Genomic DNA, 18012 nt, shown 5'->3' with positions numbered 1-18012 from the left:
GGCGAACATGTGATCCTTGGAGATTACAACATGTGCGCTATGGGGGCAGCAAAGCACATGCCAGACGCATTCACCCTGACGGAGGACAAGGGTTTATACTCGAACCCACAACGAATAGACACAAGCAACTTTCAATCAATTCGGATTGAATGGACATCAATCAAACATTCATAATGGAAATAAATCAAACATGATAATAAAACGTGAGGTAAATTAAAGGCAAAAATTGAGGCACCTCCACACACAGTTACAAAAATAGACAAGGGGAGAAGATAAAACAAACTAAAAATCCCTCCTTTATTCTGGCACTTTGCTTCACATCCAGAAGTGACCTTTTAGAACTTGATGATCGAACCCGCATCGTGCTGCATTGGAAACCTGCAAAAATGGCGCCAAGCTGCTCTCTGGGCGAGAAACTTGCAGGAGGCAATTCGGGTGATGATATTCAACACCATGGCTCAGAAACCACCGTGCAGCTTTTTTCATGATCGCACTTGCCAACACCGCTCCTCTGCCAAATGGCGCCACCTTCTTCCCCGAAGGCACAACATGAGGCTCCGAGGCATGGTCTCACACGACCCAGCCAAACAGTTAATGGCTAGCGTCTTGCTCCATCACGCATGCAGATTCACACAAATGAACAACAGGATTCACACTGCCTTTTCCATCGTGTTGAGGAGAAGCCAGCAAGCTAGATCCTTCTTGTCTCCAATAATGTACCTCACGCTCCTATCTTCATGCTCCTGTTTGTCTCCCGACTGCCGATTCTGCCTCAATCCTCGTCTCTGTACCAGGTCCGCTCGCCACAATGGCCGTATTCCTCTTCGAACACACAACGGGATCAAGCCGAGTTATTGCCGAGAGACGCGCTCTTCTTCACTTCTCAGAAACGTACACACTTCTCAACTCAGCCGAACAGTAATAGCTTGAATTTTTCTCCAGCGCATGAACAAATTCGCCTCAGCACAAACACGAGAATCATGCAGCCTTCTTCACCATGTCAAGGGGAAGCCAGCGAGCTAGATCCTTTTTGCCCCCAATCTCGAACCTCGCACTCCTTTCTTCTCTGCCGAACCTTTTGATGGTAAGGGCGTGGCTTGCTAGTCATGATTCCTGGAGGCAGAGTTTTTGCCTGCTTGGAATGTTCGGCTCGGTTGTTGTTGTCTTAAGGAGAAGATTCCTTTTTATCACCGGACTTGTAAATGAAAAAACAAAGGAAAAGGTTATGTGGGCATTCACAAACTGGGAGAAATTATCCTTAAACCCCAGCTAATTAACACAGCACCACCACCCCTCCCCCCCCACCCTGTGTGGTGACATGTAACAACTTAAGCTGACAGTTTCCCAACTTAATTTACATCAAAATGTCTCGTGCCTGTCCACGGACCAAGCTACTCCATACAATCCTATCTTTACTTTGAAGTTCCTCCATCTACCCCACAAACATAACGATATATATGGAAAAAAAAAATATATATATATATATATATATATATATATATATATATATATATATATATTGTTACGGATTTCAGAGTCTGATGAATACATCCACACATCCAGGTCCTCAGACAGTTATTTCGTGAAATGCATGTCCAGATTAGCCCCATCCCCATGTCTAATGGGATCTTAAATGTGATGTGTTGAGAAGGGTAAAGAATAGATCCCCTCTCTTATGGGAAGCTTTTTTCTTTATGACAGACACGTTCACACACATTTCTTTCACGAGCTCTGAAGCCCACCCTCATTTTTCCTCAGCAACATTCTTTCAGGAGCTCCGACGCTCTCCTTTTTTGAGAGCGCACAGGTCGTCATGGTAACCGTGCCCCGGTGGGGCGGGGTGAGCTTGGGGCGGACAGCACCCTGCGGAGACAGCCCGGCGATATAAAAACAAGCGAGAGAAAGCGTGAGGTTCGTTCTGTGAGGAGAGACGTTCTGAAGAGAAAGAGAGACGTTCTGAGGAGAAAAAGTGTGAAGAGAAAAAGTCTGAGGAGAAAAAGTACAGAGAGGAAAAAGCAAAGGGCGAGAAAAGCGACAAAGAAGCGGGTGTCTGACCAGCGCCGAAGAGACAATTCAATCTTCCAGTGCTTCGGCAAGCGAGCGTGTGGTGCGCGTGTGGGTGTGAGCAGCGCCACCAACAAGTGAGGTACGGATCGATCACCAACAACACCAGGGTCTAAACCCGCGACGGACGATCTCGGTGCCCTCCAGACTTTGACTGGCATTCAAGGCTGCCCCGCGAGAGGGTGCTCGGCAAAGCTGGGTGCTGGCGACGGATGTGACACGCACACACGCATTTTCAGGACGTTTTCGCTTCACGGACGACTTTCTGGTGAGCGAGAAGATTCTCCCCCTCCCCTCCCCCTGAATGATCTGCTGGGTACTCTTGTCTGTGTTTAGCTGTAAGTCGACCCCCGATAAGCATCTGCTCTTTGTCTCTTTCCTGGCATTTTGATTGATTTTGCTTTGAAATTCTATATTTACCTCAGCAAATAAAAAGTTCTTTCTATTTATTTATTTTATTATTAATAAATTATTTGTCGATTTCCAACCTGCCCGTGTTTGTCCTTTCCTTCTATTGATCTAGCATTGTCTGGGCCAAGATAGACTGGGAGGCAATTACCACAGATTTGACCAAAAAAATCGTCGGCACGCACCAGCGGTTAAAACGCTCAGCCGCCCTAATTAAAATCTAATCAGATAACATTGGTGCTTTGCCAAGGGCGCGCTCCCCGCTCAGGTCACCACGTGACCTCTAGTTAAATGGAATAATTAGACGGTGGACACAGGAAATCGTGGTTGACTGGGTGGCATTTTTGGTTTTAAGACAACCCACCGTACCGCAACATTAATTGTGAGCGATGGCCCCAGGTCCGGCTCCAGCGAGGACAACCGGGGATTAATCCCCCTGAGTGACAGCAGGTGTCTCGGTACCCGTGGCTGCAACAATATATATATATATATATATATATATATATATATATATATATATATATATATATATATATATATATATATATATATCACTAACTGACTCACTGATTCATATAAATGTTTAGTACCTTCTCGGTGAGATATAAAGCTGAAATTTGCACACTGATGCAACTCAAAGCCAACATCCCAGGAAAAATTACAAAACAGTCATAAAATGTCTGTAAACGAAAATATCCACGAATAAAAGTCAGTTGGTACAGAGTTGCTCTGCTCACTGCAGGTCACAGGATCCAAGACAATGGAGCTTACGCTCAAACTGGTTGCTAGGCAATGCTAACACATGCCTCTTCCACTTTTTCAAAAATAACTTTTAACATATTTACATTAAAAAAATTTTTACTAATGTATTAAAGTTTGAAATAAAGAGCTCATTCTCATCATTAATTGTTGATTTACTTGAGGTTTTTTTTGTTGCTTAGAGAATTAAATGCAAGAACAATACATTTCATTAAACATATAAAGCTGTATTTATAATACCTACATGTAGGCATTCTCTTATATCTACAACGTTTTTGGTTTTGTTGAATGAATCTGCTACGAATGCATACCAAATATTTTGAGGATGGCAAATGTGAGCAGCAACATCTCGTTGGCTGAGATCATGCAGGTGTACTCCAACTCTTTGCAAAGTTTGATCTTGAGTCTTATTTATTGAGTGTCATGCCAAATGCGAGGTGCACTGGGAACTGACTTTGTTGGCAAAAAATTTTGGAAAGGACACTTCCAATGGCTGCATTGCAATGCAGGGAAGCAGCACAGTTTTATGTGATCCTGCAATTGATGCCTGCAATAGTCATTCATTGATGATGATGGGTGACCCTTATATATTTTCACACTATTCAGCCTTGACAACTTGGTTTAAAACCAAACTTACATACAAAAACCTTCATTTATCAAATAAATTGCTCAGCCTTTTATTTGGGCGGTGTATTTGCCAGAACGCTGCCTAGATCGGTCTCAGAAAAAAAAATAACCCAGCTTATGTACATGAAGCAAAAACATGCCAACTGCTTATGTTCATATATAATACATCATGGTCATTGTGATGTATTGCCCTTCTTTGGGTTTGATGTGAGTGCCATGTGCACATGCGTGACGCACGGGACCAGCAATGGAGCCGAGTGCTCTCAATAAAACCATCGTGAAATTGAATGCATATATATATAGAATATATATATATATATATATGGTTTTTGGTTTTAAGCTGTTAGCGTCTATGTCTGACTGATTCATATACTCGAATATGAATATCCTTGCAGGATGAGATGCATGGTGAGGTGGTCAAAATCAATCAAACAGTCTGATTGTTTGTACATCACAACATTACAAGTGGCGACGAGGTTAAAAAAACTATCCGTGTCTCGATGGCGAATGTCGGCATTATCCGTGAATACTCCAATAGGGAGGATTGGGCGGATTTTGTCGAGAGGCCGGACCAGTATTTTGTGGCCAACAACATGGCGGCTGTTGGTGATGCCGTCCGTCGTCGTGTTGTATTGCTGACTGTGTGCTGTCAACATGGCGACCTACCGACAAGCCATATGAAGAACTCTGTGAGCTCGTCAAGCACCACTTCAACCTGAAAGCTGGTCTAATCAAATTGAGGTCTAAGTTTTATACACACCCTCGCCAGGAAAATCAGGACATTTCCCGTTTTGTCACTGATCTGCGCTGTTTAGCAGAACCGTGTCAGTTTGGTGCTGTGCTGGATGAGATGCTCCAAGACATTTTTGTGATTGGGGTAAATCATGATGTCATCTTACGAAAACTCCTTGCTCAAGAAGACGACCTTGACCTAGGAAAAGCAGTGAAGATTGCACAGGTGTGTATGATAACTGCTGAAAACCTGAAGGAGATCTCGTCAAAGAGCCAGAACTCTTCAAGTGCAGATACTATAAATATGATTGCTCAATCTGGGTATAAGGCTACACCTAAGCCAGTTGTGTGTTTGAAACCTGCTTCATCGGCAGCAAGAGGCCCCAATAACTTGTGTTGGGGTTGTGGTGCAAATCATATGGCTCACCGGTGCCGTTTCAAGCGGTACACATGTAATGGATGTGGCAAGATCGGGCATTTTCAAAAGAGGTGTTCCCAATCCAGCAGTGGTGATAGTATTGTCACCACCCATCATGTGGATGATGGCGAGCATGTTTCTGGAACTGATGAGTCGTCACTGCATGGTGAGGAGTACGAGATGTATACAATCCATGGTTGCAACGCACCGATAACTGTTGATCTTCAGTTGAATGGGAAGCAGGTGTCAATGGAAGTGAACATAGGGGCGAGTCAGTCAATTATGAGCCAGGAGACATTTGACAAATTGTGGGACTGTGAAACCCAAATTGAGTCCAGTGAAGGCCAAACTTCGTACCTACACCAAGGAAATTGTTCTGGTGATTGGCAGCATAGATGTCAGTGTGTCTTATGATGGTGTGACTTATGAACTGCCTAAGTGGGTTGTACCAGGCAATGGCCTTACATTACTCGGTCGGAACTGGCTTGAGAGCATAAAGCTGAACTGGCATGAGATCAAAAAGCCATCCTCAGTGGAGGCTTCCAGTTGTGCTCAAGTGCTGGATAAGTTTCCAGCTCTGTATGAGCCAGGAATTGGATCCTTCGTGGGGATGAAAGTTAAGATTCATCTGGACTCAGAAGCAAAGCCCATCAACTGTAAAGCTAGGTCTGTTCCTTACTTGATGAGGAAAAAGATCAAATGTGAACTTGAGAGACTTCAGAGTGAGGTGGTCATCTCTCCTGTTGAGTTTATTGAATGGGCTGGTCCAATTGTTCCAGTCCTGAAAGGTGATGGAGCAGTGAGGATCTGTGGGGATGACAAGGTGACCATAACTCACCACTCCTTGCAGGATAAGTATCCACTGCCCAAAGCAGATGACATGTTTTCATCATTAGCTTGTGGAAAGTCATTCAGCAAGTTGGATCTGATGTCTGCCTACATGACACAAGACCTGGATGAGGAGTCAAGGAAACTCGCATGCATCAATACTCACAAAGGGCTGTTCATCTACAATCGCTGTCCTTTTGGAATACATTCAGCAGCTGGCATCTTTCAGAGAAATATGGAGAGTCTATTGAAATCTGTGCCAAAGGGTGTCGTGTTGCAGGATGACATCCTGATCACAGGCTGCAACAATACAGAACACCTGAGTAACCTGGAGGAAGTCCTGCGTCATTTGGACAAAGTAAGACTCAGACTGAAACATAAGGAATGTGTGTTTATGGCGCTATAAGTTGTATTCCTCGGCAGAAGAGTCACTGCCGCTGGGATCATGCAATGTGATTCCAAAGGCGAAGCAATCAAGAATGCACACAAACCAGAAAATGTGTCACAATTACGTTCTTTTTGGGTTTGCTCAACCATTTTGGCAGTTTCTTGCCGCGGGTGAGCACAGTGCTGGAACCCCTGCATCAGTTACTTCGGAAAGGGAAAACTTGGATATGGGGCAAGGCCAAGGATGATGCCTTCAAGGAAGCTAAAGGTCTATTGTGTTCTAACAAGTTGCTTGTTCATTGTGATCCATGTAAGCATCTTGTACTGTCATGTGATGCCAGTGCCGATGGGGTAGGCTGTGTGTTAAAACAAGCCAATGAGTCGGGCAAGTTAGAACCTATTACGTATGCTTCCAGAAGCTTGACAAAAGCTGAAAGAGCCTGTGGTATGGTTGATAAAGAAGCATGACGCTGTGTGTTTGGGGTAACCAAGATGCATCCGTATTTGTTTGGTCATAAATTTGAGCTTGAAACTGATCACAAACCGCTCACCTTCTTGTTTTCAGAGAACAAGGGAATCAACACCAATGCGTCATCACGTGTTCAGCGGTAGGCCTTGACGCTGTCTGGTTACAATTCGACTGTTACGTCTGGGGGGGGGGGGGTGGGGGGTATGCATTCAAAGGGTAATTAGGATGTTTAATTTGGTATGCCATGCTGTTCGAGTTTTACCAGGATCTCGATGTAATAAGTAGCAATTCAGTGGTGATAAGTTGTCTAGTAAATGTCCATTTCTTCAAGGGGGAAATGGTAATTGTCGCGTAATTAGTTAGGGAAACGGGTTAGGGTCAGTGTGTATGCGTAAACCCCTTTTAGTATTCCCTGGAGGCTTGCCGTGACGTCACAGGACAGTGCTGCGGATGGCTCCGCACCGTGATCACGATTGGTGGAAGGTGACGGCGGGGGGCCAATAAAACGGCTCGATTGGAAGTGACGAGGACTCGAGGATAAAAAGGTTCTGTTCGGGGAAAAGGGTGGGAGGAAGAAGATCGGTAAAGAAAAACCGTTTTGGTGAAGGCTGTTGTGCTGGGAGCGTGCTGTGTTGTTGCGCTGATTCGATCCTGGATTCATCGTGTCTCGTGGCCTTGCTGTGCTCACCTCGGTTGGCTCTGGGGTTCTGCTGGCTCGGAGTACGGGGTCGAACGGCGGGCGGACCTGCCTCCCTCTCCTGCTTGCAACTTGGCGCCAGAACTGGCTCCCTGGCGGCTGTGAGCGGACTTGCGTCGACACCAGGAGGTCGACAGCACCACGGTGTCTCCTGCCCCTGACGAGCGCAACGCCAGCTCATCCGATGCCAATCCAGGGACTGTTGCGTTTACACCACGGGCCAGCTACGTTTTGTGTGGGTGTGTGGGTGTGTGTGTGTGTGTGTGTGTGTGTGTGTGTGTGTGTGTGTGTGTGTGTGTGTGTGTGTGCGCGCGCGCGCGCACCTGGCGCCTTAGAGGGTTATATATTTGTATATCCATTGGAATTGTTTGTGTTTTCCCCACGCCCGAACCCACATCACCATCCCGTCGAATCGCCCCGGATCCCTCCCCTTGCCGAGTCTTGTTATTTCTGGTTAGAGAAATAAACGTTATCAACTCAGTGAAAAGCGACTCGTGCCACCTTCCTCGTCCCGTTTGCGGTAGAGCGATTAGAACCGCCATCTTTGGGTTGTAAAGGATAAACCGCCTCCATCGTTTCAGCTCATTCTACGTTGGCAGGACTGTTCAAGTCCCGTGGACGTCACAATACTATTCGTTACAGGCTTGGCACTGGGAATTGTGCTGATGCAGAGTCGACTTTCGGTACCTATCACTGATTGTAACAATACCCCTCAACCTGCTGACCTACGTATTAGCGATGAATGTGTTTGAGAGTGACAATTCTCCAGTCACTGCTGCTCAAGTGAGATTGTGGTCTTTCAGAGATCCTGTGTTGTCTGTAGTTAAGCATTGTGTTATGACTGGCGATTTGTCCCGTATACTAGCCTCAGAAGAGTACAAACCATATTTATGTCGTAGAGATGAGTTATCTGTCCAGTCAGAATGCTTACTTTGGGGCCAATGTGTCATCATCCCAAAGCAGGGAAGAGAGAAGTTAGTTTCTGAACTACATAGTACCCACCCTGGTATTGTTACGATGAAAGCTATCGCAAGGTCTCATGTTTGGTGGCCTGGTATTGATCCTGAACTTGAATCTTGTGTTCATTGTTGTGATACGTGCACGCAGCTCAGCAAGTTACCAGCAGAATCACCACTGAGTCTTTGGTCGTGGCCTTCCAAACCTTGGTCCAGGATTCATGTTGACTTTGCAGGTCCGTTGTTAGGGAAAATGTTCCTTATTGTCATTGATGCATTTTCCAAGTGGATTGAGTGTTCTATCATGTCTACCAGCACTTCTGCTGCCACCATTGAGAATTTACGTGTCACGTTCATGACTCACGGTCTACCTGATGTGTTTGGTAAGTGATAATGGTTCATGTTTTACATGTCAGGAATTCATGAGATTGAATGGTATCAAACGTACCCATTCTGCTCCGTTTAAACCCGCTTCTAATGGTCAGGTAGAGGGTGCTGTACAGATTATCAAGCAAGGGTTAAGGCGTGTTACTCAAGGTTCGCTTCAAACGCATTTGTCACGCATGTTGCTAGGTTGCAGATCCAGACCACATACCACAACTGGAGTGATTCCAGCCAAATTGCTTATGAAGCGAGAACGCAAAACCACACTTTCTCTTGTTCATCCTGAGATCAATGAAACTGTTGATAGCAAGTGTCAGAGACAGAAATACAATCATGATCACACAGCTGCAATGCGTGACTTTGCTGTAAATGATCTTGTTTATATACTGAACCATGGCCTTGGAGCAAAATGGCTGTCAGGTGTTGTTATTAGCAAGGAAGGAACTCGTGTTTTTTGTGTCAAGCTGAAAGATGGGCATACAGTTAGGAAACATGTGGATCACATCAATCTGCGTTATATTGAGTTGGTGGATGATGCAAATTCTGTGATTCATCCAGTTATTGCTCCGTTGTCCGAGAAAGCAACTGTTGTTTCGGAGCCTGCATCTGAAGTCGTCAGTAATGCGTCTCCGCCCGAAGTTTCTGTCCCTGCACCCGCTGCCAGTCCGGTGCGTTTGTCCATGTCACCTAAATCTGTGTCTGTAACAACTCCTTTGCATCAGTCCTCCCATGTATCAAAACATCCAGTCGGTTGGATTTGTAATTAAAGGGGGAGATATTGTAATGTATTGCCCTTCCTTGGGTTTGATGTGAGTGCCGCGTGCGCATGTGTGACACACGGGACAAGCAATGGAGCTGAGTGTTGTGAATAAAACTTTTGTGAAGTTGAGTGCATCGTGGTCGGTCTGATTGTTTGTACTTCACCCAAGGAAGGGCAATACATCACAGTTATATGGCTCGGATAATTCAAATTGTGAATATGACACTTCCAAAGCTATCTTAGGCTTACCAGAAAACCAACATGGTGGATGTATGATTTTCTTCCTGGCCATTATTGTGAGTAGAATCAAGCCGGCTCTCCAGCCAATGGGTTTGGAGGCTTAATTACGTTTAATATTATGTATGTACATATACATATATATATATATATATATATATATATATATATATATATATATATGTATATATATATGTATATGTATATGTATGTATACACACACTTACTCAATCACTGACATTAATGTCTCGTACTTTATAGGTGGGCTAGAAAGTTGAAATTTGGCATGCTACTGCAACTCGAAGACAGAATTGCAGAAAAAAAAAATCACAAAATTGTCTGTAAATTTCCGCAAATGAAAATATCTAGGAATGAACCTGCCAAACATAGAGCTGCTCCTGGAGCGTTATGTGACCATAGACAATGGCACACCACATGACCCACAACTGTTAAATAAAGAGCTTTGATCACTCATTCTTTTTCACTTGATGTATTTGGCGACAATCATAATGCAAGCACAATTTGCTTCATCAAATATATCAAGCACTTTCTCACTATTGGCTCACTGATATAAATGTTTCATACTTTCTATGTGGCCAAATTATGAATAAACATTATTTGCTTAAATTTTTTGCGGAGGTTTTGGTGTCTCAAACCAAACCTATTTTCCCATTGGATTTCATTAAATTAAGTTTGTGAATAACAAGTTTCCACGTTTTCCAGGAAAGTAAGTTTACTTTCTCGTGCTCCAGTAAGCACGTGCTCTTTCCAGGAAGGTAAGCAAAAAACTCATGCCTTAGTGTACTTTGACTTAATTAAAGCTGACAGCAATAATTTGGAAGGTTGGTCACTATGTCTGTAATCTCTGGCATTACTGATGGTAACATCACCTGCTCTGAGTGATTTCAAGTTCTGTTTTTGTTCACTTTTCCCCGGCTTGGAGAAGGATGGAGTTTGGACTGCCCAGAAATAAGGAGCTCATATTAGTCACTCATTCTTCATTTAATTGATTTCTTTATCTGCTTGAAAAACGCAAGCATGCAATATATATATATATATATATATATATATATATATATATATATATATATATATATATATATATATATATATATATATATATATATATATATACTACATACATACATACATACATATAGTTGCGGTTTTAAGAAACCGCGAGTGTAAATGTGCACTCACAACATGTTAGTCCTTCAGCGTAGTTATTTCCCTTATAAATGTTTGGAATAGTCCCTTACCTTTAGATGGGTCAGTGGGATCCAAACTGTGTTGGAACAGGTCGATCACCCCCTATTTTTCTTTTGCACATGGAAGGTTGGCGGTAAGGTGTTGCCCGCCATTTGATGCGGGTGTGTGCCGATCTCTTCCTTATGTTGCCTTTATTATTAATTTCTCTCTCTTATTTATTGTTATTTTCCTCTCCCTTATGCAAGTACATGCAATTATATTTAATACAGACTATAGTTTGACACGATCTGTTCCCACACACACGTAAGGCAAACAAGACATTAAATACAGTTATATAACCTCAAACTCCCCCGCTCTAAAGGAGATCCCTCATCCCACAACCCTCAACCATTAACCCCATTGTAAGCCTTTGTGATCGCCATCACGTGCCCGGCCAATGTTTGGTCAGCATTGACCTGAGAGAAATTGCCTCCATTCGTTTCCCCATATTCGTTCTTGAGTGCATGAAACCAGTCAAATGCTCACTCGCCTTTAAGCAATGGCAAGGGAGGTCCAACTCTTACGACAGCCAGAATCCCCGACTGAGAGGACTCACTGCAGAAACTCAAATGGGCGAAGCTCGGGAGAAGGAATGCCAATCTGCGCGTGAGCGCCGCCCAATGGCGTGCACATTTTTTAAGCTTCCAGGCCGGCATAATAAAAGGAGCGAACCCCGGGGCGATTGCTCGATGCTCCTTTCAATGGTCATTCGAGGCTCCTTTAAATGGTCATTGGAGGATGACTTTTGCAATGGTCGCTCGTGGAAACTCTCAATGGTCATTGGAAGCTGTCTTTTGCAACAGTCGTTTGAGTCTCTTGCAATGGTCATTTACATGTCTTTCATCAGTCAGTTGGGCTCTTTCAACGTTTGTGGAGGCTCCTTTGCAACGGTCGTTCACACCTGTCTTCCAATGGTCGTTTGGGCTCTTTCAACATTCGTGGATGCCTTTTTGCACGGTCGTTTGTGGCTCTTTCAATGGTCATTTACACCTGTTTTTCAACGGTTGTTTGGGCTCTTTCAACGTTTGTGGAGGCTCTTTTGCAGCGGTCGTTTGCAGCTCTTTCAACGGTCGTTTGCAGCTCTTTCAACGGTCATGGAGGCTCCTTTCAATGGTCATTTGCACCTTTGGGTTCTTTTGACATCGTTTTGTTTGCTCGACTTTCAGCGGTCATTTGCAGAAACCCTGAGGCGTGACGTTGGCGGGCGCCAGGCGCTGTTCCCTGGGATCGCACTGCTGGTTCTTGGCATTTTCGCTCCTTTGTTTTTTACCTCATGAACTGTCATCACAAGCGAGTAGCTGAGGCTGCGAGGGGGCAGGTGGAGCCAAGCCGATTAATAGGATTGAAACCAAGCTACACTACAGACACATCTGGTTGGATGACACACTTAGGCTATCCCCTCACACATCTTTTCTGCTGCACCTTTCTCAGTTTCCCTTTTCAAATACACTCACAGTACACACACACATACACATGCATGCCACTCTTCTCCACGCACCTGAAACACCTCACAATCTTTCTTCCCACTTCTCTCCCTCAGCGTTGAATAGCGGTTGGGAATGCTAGGGCCCATGTACTGTGTTAGTGGTAGCTAAGGTGCTTGTTAAGTTTGCTTTTGTCTCTTTTCTCTTTCTCTGATCTCATTGCTGTACAAATTCCTTAACTCTCATTTCTCCCCGTGCCAATAAAATTCATATGTTCCCTCCCCCCGCTTTTTCCTGGTCCTCACGTGTGCAAATAAACCTGTTCTTGTTGCATATATTTCTGATCTGTCTGTGTCCATCTTTTCCACCATTGGTCTAGCACTGTCCACACATACGTAGCTTGGGAGGTTGACATTCCCGACAGTTTGGTTTGCAAGGTCCAGCGTGTGCTTGCAGTACAGCTCGGCCACATTCAAGATCACCAGGTAAGGTAAGTAGCACATTTGCTGAGGGTACGTTCCCTGGTCGGGAGGCCACCGGACCCCCAGTTAAACAGTTGTGAGACGGACGTACACTGGGACTCATGGTCGCTGATTGGCATTCATAGTTACGTTGTCGGTGTTGTAGTTGCATCACAACCCACCGAGGGGTGAAGTTATTCACTTCCGGTGGCCTCAGGTCCGGGTGAGTTCGAGAGAAACCGGGAATTTCCCCTCGTAGTAGGCTGGATCCCCAAGACCACAACAATATATATCAACCCTTTGTTTATGTCAAACAAATTATGAAAAAGTAAAGGCTCCAATGCCTACAAAATATTATACAATATCTCTAACAATGGGATAGGTGGCTGAAGGAATGGCAGAATTTTTTGCTACTTCCCACTTCATACACCTCAAACAATCTCCTTCCTCCCTACCCACCAGAACTCCACCTTCTCTCCAACTCTTTTCTTTACTCCTCTCACTCCCCTCATGTCCTCTCTCACTTGATTGCAATTCCCCACCTCCCTGCTTCCCCAATGTGTGTGTAGTTTCCAGAGCATCAGCATTGCAGATGCAGTGAGTATGTATGGAACATGCTGGATCGTTCACTATTGAGTTGGCTATTTGATTGAGTGGTTTAACACTGATCTCTTTGGGGTTATCCATATAGTTTGTAATGCTTTTTCACCAATTCCAGACATAGGCCTTTATCCTGCTGGGGACTTAAATCAACGAAAAATGGGGGACGGAGGGGGGGGGTTATTGCTCTCCCAGCAGTACACTCTTCAAAAGATAACATTGGATCTGCAACATCCATTAGCAAATGCAAGCAGATGGGACACCTGGCTGAATATCCATCTGGAGAATGGCACACTCACTCATGTAATACTCTGCAGACAAAGGTGGCAGTTTATAATTGGTTTGGGACAGCAAAATTTGGGAATCGAACCCAAACTAGAGAGGTCAAAGGCAATCATGCTACCATCCATCCATTCATCCATTGGGGCCATACTCTATGCAGGACATTGGTGCTGCCTAAGCAGTCTCCTTGGTTATTGGGCACAATTCTGGACAGGTCACAGGATACCAGCAAGCTGGCAGTCATTTTGCCAACTTCAGAAGGATGGAAGGCAGAGTCAATTGCACCTGGTATTAATTCAACAGCTGAGTGGGATTTGAACGCAGGATACTTGGATCCCAAACCCACCACCCTAACCGTTAAGTTAACACCAGGCATAAACATGTTACTACTGAACTATCATGTCAGTCCCTCATTGCTAATATGATGTTTTGAAACACTTATGTCCTCTGAAGGGCAACTTGCTTCTGGATGCAGCATTCACTGCTGGCACAGCACCAGACCGCAATTCACTTCTGCTGAAATAACAACCAGAACTAGAAGAAATACAACATTAGAGGAAACAAGCCACGTATTTCCTGCAACCCAGCAATATAATGTTCTCAAAAATTATTTTTCATACATGGAAGATCGATCTCATCTTTATCGCCGTCCTAAATCTGAATAATAACAAAATACACACCTTCCATCGAGCTATTTCAAGCACCACAGTCTATGGAACAGCACATCGAAATACCTACAATATAATGTTAATTTTCATTAATTCCCCATCCCTCCACGATGTCACCATCGTTACTGAGGTCGGTTTGCTCACCCACCCAGTTTATACTGAATCGATTGCTGTGCTGCATTAATGGTATAATGGAAGTGTACGGGTATTACTTAATATGACTTCGACAAGACTGCAACATAGAGATATCAACCGAGAGAGAGAGAGAGAGAGAGAGAGAGAGAGAGAGAGAGAGAGAGAGAGAGAGAGAGAGAGACACACAGAGAGAGAGAGAGAGAGAGAGAGAGAGAGAGAGAGAGAGAGAGAGAGAGAGAGAGAGAGAGAGAGAGAGAGAGAGAGACAGAGACAGAGACACAGAGAGAGACAGAAAGATAACAAGGAGCGAGTGTGAAGCCACATGAACCATCATGCTGCGCAATCAAGCACCACATACTCAGGGGAAAGAGGCAACTCTCTCTCGGCCAATTAGTTGTCGTTAGAAATTGGAGGAAAATTTACGTGGAAGAAGCTCCGTGAAGCAGATTTCATGAGAATATCAACCCCTTTAATGAGATTCTGCGGTTCAGAAAATTGTCCTGGTCACGCTGGAATGAGCGATTATTTGCTGGGCCAATGTTTGCTCCTGCCGTAGTATCGTTTCAGCCTGCATCAAGCATAATTGTGGAATCGGCCCACTTGCAGACAAACCAGCCAGTACCACAAGCTGCATTTTTGTCCTTTCGTGATGAAAGCTGCATCTCACAAAAGGTCAAGCATGAAGCACAATAGTGTTCTGGATATCTTCTACTTGGGGAGATCTACAATGTGCACACATAAGCCAAGGTGTGATATTGTATTGTTTGTGTAAACCTGTATGTGTGTGTGTGTGTGTGTATATATATATATATATATATATATATATATATATATATATATATATATATATATATATATATATATATATATATATATATACACATACACGAAACATGGAACGCTGAAGTAGGAGCAGAGCAGCTCACAAGTACATAAACATGCTGAAGAAGGATACAGGCAGCGAGACAGGAACTGCACATAGCAATGCTTAATCAAGAAGACTGGAAAACTGAAGATCAATGTGACATGGGTTCTGGTAAGAAGAATATGATATGTGTGTGTATATATACACATATATATATATTCAAAACAATTCACTTTCAGTCTCCACCCCTCATCCCGTGGGACATTGGCTTCCTCTGCTTTTACACAATTCTCATGTCATATTCTTTTAATCCCAAGAACATTTTTAATTCCACAGTGTGTTTATAGAGCGATTTAAGATTATGCACCATTTCATCGCTGGGTGGTGGCAACGTGCTGATGCAAGAATCAGATTCAATAGAGGTCAGAAATCTGAAACTATAACAAACGGACACAGCGAATGTGGTTGCTCGGAATTTCTATGTACCTGCTTTTACTTTGCAACAAACCTCGACGCGACATACACGGTACGCGTTCACCAAGTGCACCTTAAGGCGCCTACATTGAGTGCATTTATATAAAGACGTTTCCATTTCCAGGAATTATGACCTTTCGTGGGCAAATTATCATGTCCACTTCCAGACACCTCCGTTACGTCTATTGTAGATCCCGTCGATCTCATCCTTGATCATATCAATAGGCAAAGCTTAATTGAATCAGCTGGTCTCAAACAAAAAGCCAACACTATACAGCTGCCATACTCAAACTCGTCCAAGAGACGTCGTCAAGTGTACAAATTCCTCCAACTATCCCCATTCGTTTCGCCATTGTTCCTGATAAATACAAACACAGTGAAAGAAAGTAAAAAAAACAAAATAGACGACAAAGTGTAGGATGTGAGAGACAAAGTCAAAGCTGTTTTGATATGTCTAACTCACTCTTTCTTTGTGTGTATTCCAAGGTAATGTTAAGCGGACAATTCATTGTCCTGTGCCGATAGCAATTGACATCGTCCACGTACGTGAGCCACAAAATGCAACGGAACGGATTTTAAAAATCTCATCTTTTATCATATGAATGTCTCTTTGACTCCACAATTTCTACTGTCTTTGAAGTTTCGATTTCAACCCAGTTTCACAGGAGCGGAAAAGGCAATTTTGCTTCCACTTTATGTACTTTATGATCCGTTTATCTTTTTGTTTATCCGATTTCCATGCCTTATTTCACCTTTAGTGTGCACACATCCCATCGATCGAAGCTCACCTCGTGGACGTGACGAGGCGAACAAGCCCAGATGAGCACGAGATAGTCCCACAACGATTAGAATAGTAATAATAATTAATATTAATAACAATAATAATAATAATAACAACAATGGGATATCTCGATGAAATTTTTGGATAAAATTGATGTTCATTTTCACGAAAGTTTTGTTTACATCATTTGTGTTGTGTCTGTCTGTCGTGTAGATCCTTGGTGTGCATCTTTCGGACATACATGCCGATGTCTCGTGCACGTACGTTGTTTTTTTTTGGGGGGAGTTGTTGCTCCTTTTTGGTAGTTTTTCAAAATATTCTCCAAAGTATATCCTGCTATTTCTGTGATTGCATTTGTTTTATGTTACCCCCATATTTCTACCTCTTTGTTCATTGTCATAGATGATTGCAGGTTCGACTACCCCCTCGCCCTTTCCCCCCAGAACCCACTATTTCCCAAACTCTTCGCACATTTTCCTTAATCGGACACAGAGCCGACAGGACGCCAAATCTCAGCCCCTGGGACTCATCCCTTTGATGATGCAATGATCGATAACCATCAATATGCTCACCATCATAATTTCTCCCTCCACACAGCTCAAGAAAGATTATGAACTCATGCCTTTTGAGCCCAAAGCGCAGATATCCCTCCCCCAGAACAGTGCAGAAACGCGCAAAAAGAAACTCATCACCTTTCTGGGCGGCCACTCCAAGTGCTGCTCTGTATCTCTCAAGGTCTCCGCTGCGAGGTCTTCACAGTCCCCTTTACATTGAGCCGCGCTGTAGGGATGCAATAACTGCTCGGGCTGCCAGCGAGGCGAGCGAGCGAAACGCTGTTGCAAGTGGCTCGAGAGAGCGAGGCTCCGCGACACTGCAGTGGTGCCACGCGCCCCACTGCCCCGCCTCCCGACAGGACGAGACACGCCCCTTCGACACAAGACACGCCCCTTCGACACAAGACACGCCCCTTCGACACAAGACACGCCCCTTCGACACAAGACACGCCCACACGTTGCTTTCAAAAATTCCTTTCGCTTTCTTTTTGCCTCTTCTCGAGTCCCGTTGACACTTTTCGTCTCAGCCCAGTGCTTCCTGCCTTGTGCACGTGATAAAATGTCTCTTCGGAGAATCGAGGACATGCAACGCTTTGAGACCGGCCGAGTCATACCAAAGACTTTATAAATGGTACAAGCTGCTCCCTTGTTTGATGCCTGGTATTTAAAAACAACTCGGGGGCCCGTTGGTCCATTGGACCAAATTTTCATTGGTCTTCGTGGCGTTGGGCATTTTTGCTCGTCTGAACAAAAACAATAGGTTTTCCAGCCTGGAAGTGCCCCAATATTAATAA

General features: G+C 44.1%; 1 protein-coding gene across 3 annotated transcripts in view; it reads right to left on the bottom strand.

The window, feature by feature from the left end:
- LOC147032217 (leucine-rich repeat transmembrane protein FLRT3-like) overlaps positions 1–17579 on the bottom strand; it is a 105195-nt gene extending 87616 nt beyond the window's left edge. For 2 of the 3 annotated variants that reach the window (XM_085869611.1, XM_085869610.1), the window contains exon 1: positions 17357–17579. The gene's annotated coding sequence lies outside the window, so the exon portion shown is untranslated. The remainder of the gene's footprint in view (positions 1–17356) is intronic. The other variant, XM_085869609.1, reaches the window with a different exon arrangement.
- Between the last annotated feature and the right edge of the window lie 433 nt (positions 17580–18012).

The sequence above is a fragment of the Eptatretus burgeri genome, chromosome 2, assembly GCF_056783735.1.
Source record: "Eptatretus burgeri isolate ZD-2024b chromosome 2, Ebu_testis_v1, whole genome shotgun sequence".
Lineage (NCBI taxonomy): Eukaryota > Metazoa > Chordata > Myxini > Myxiniformes > Myxinidae > Eptatretus > Eptatretus burgeri.
This window is presented reverse-complemented; position numbering and strand designations above follow the sequence as displayed.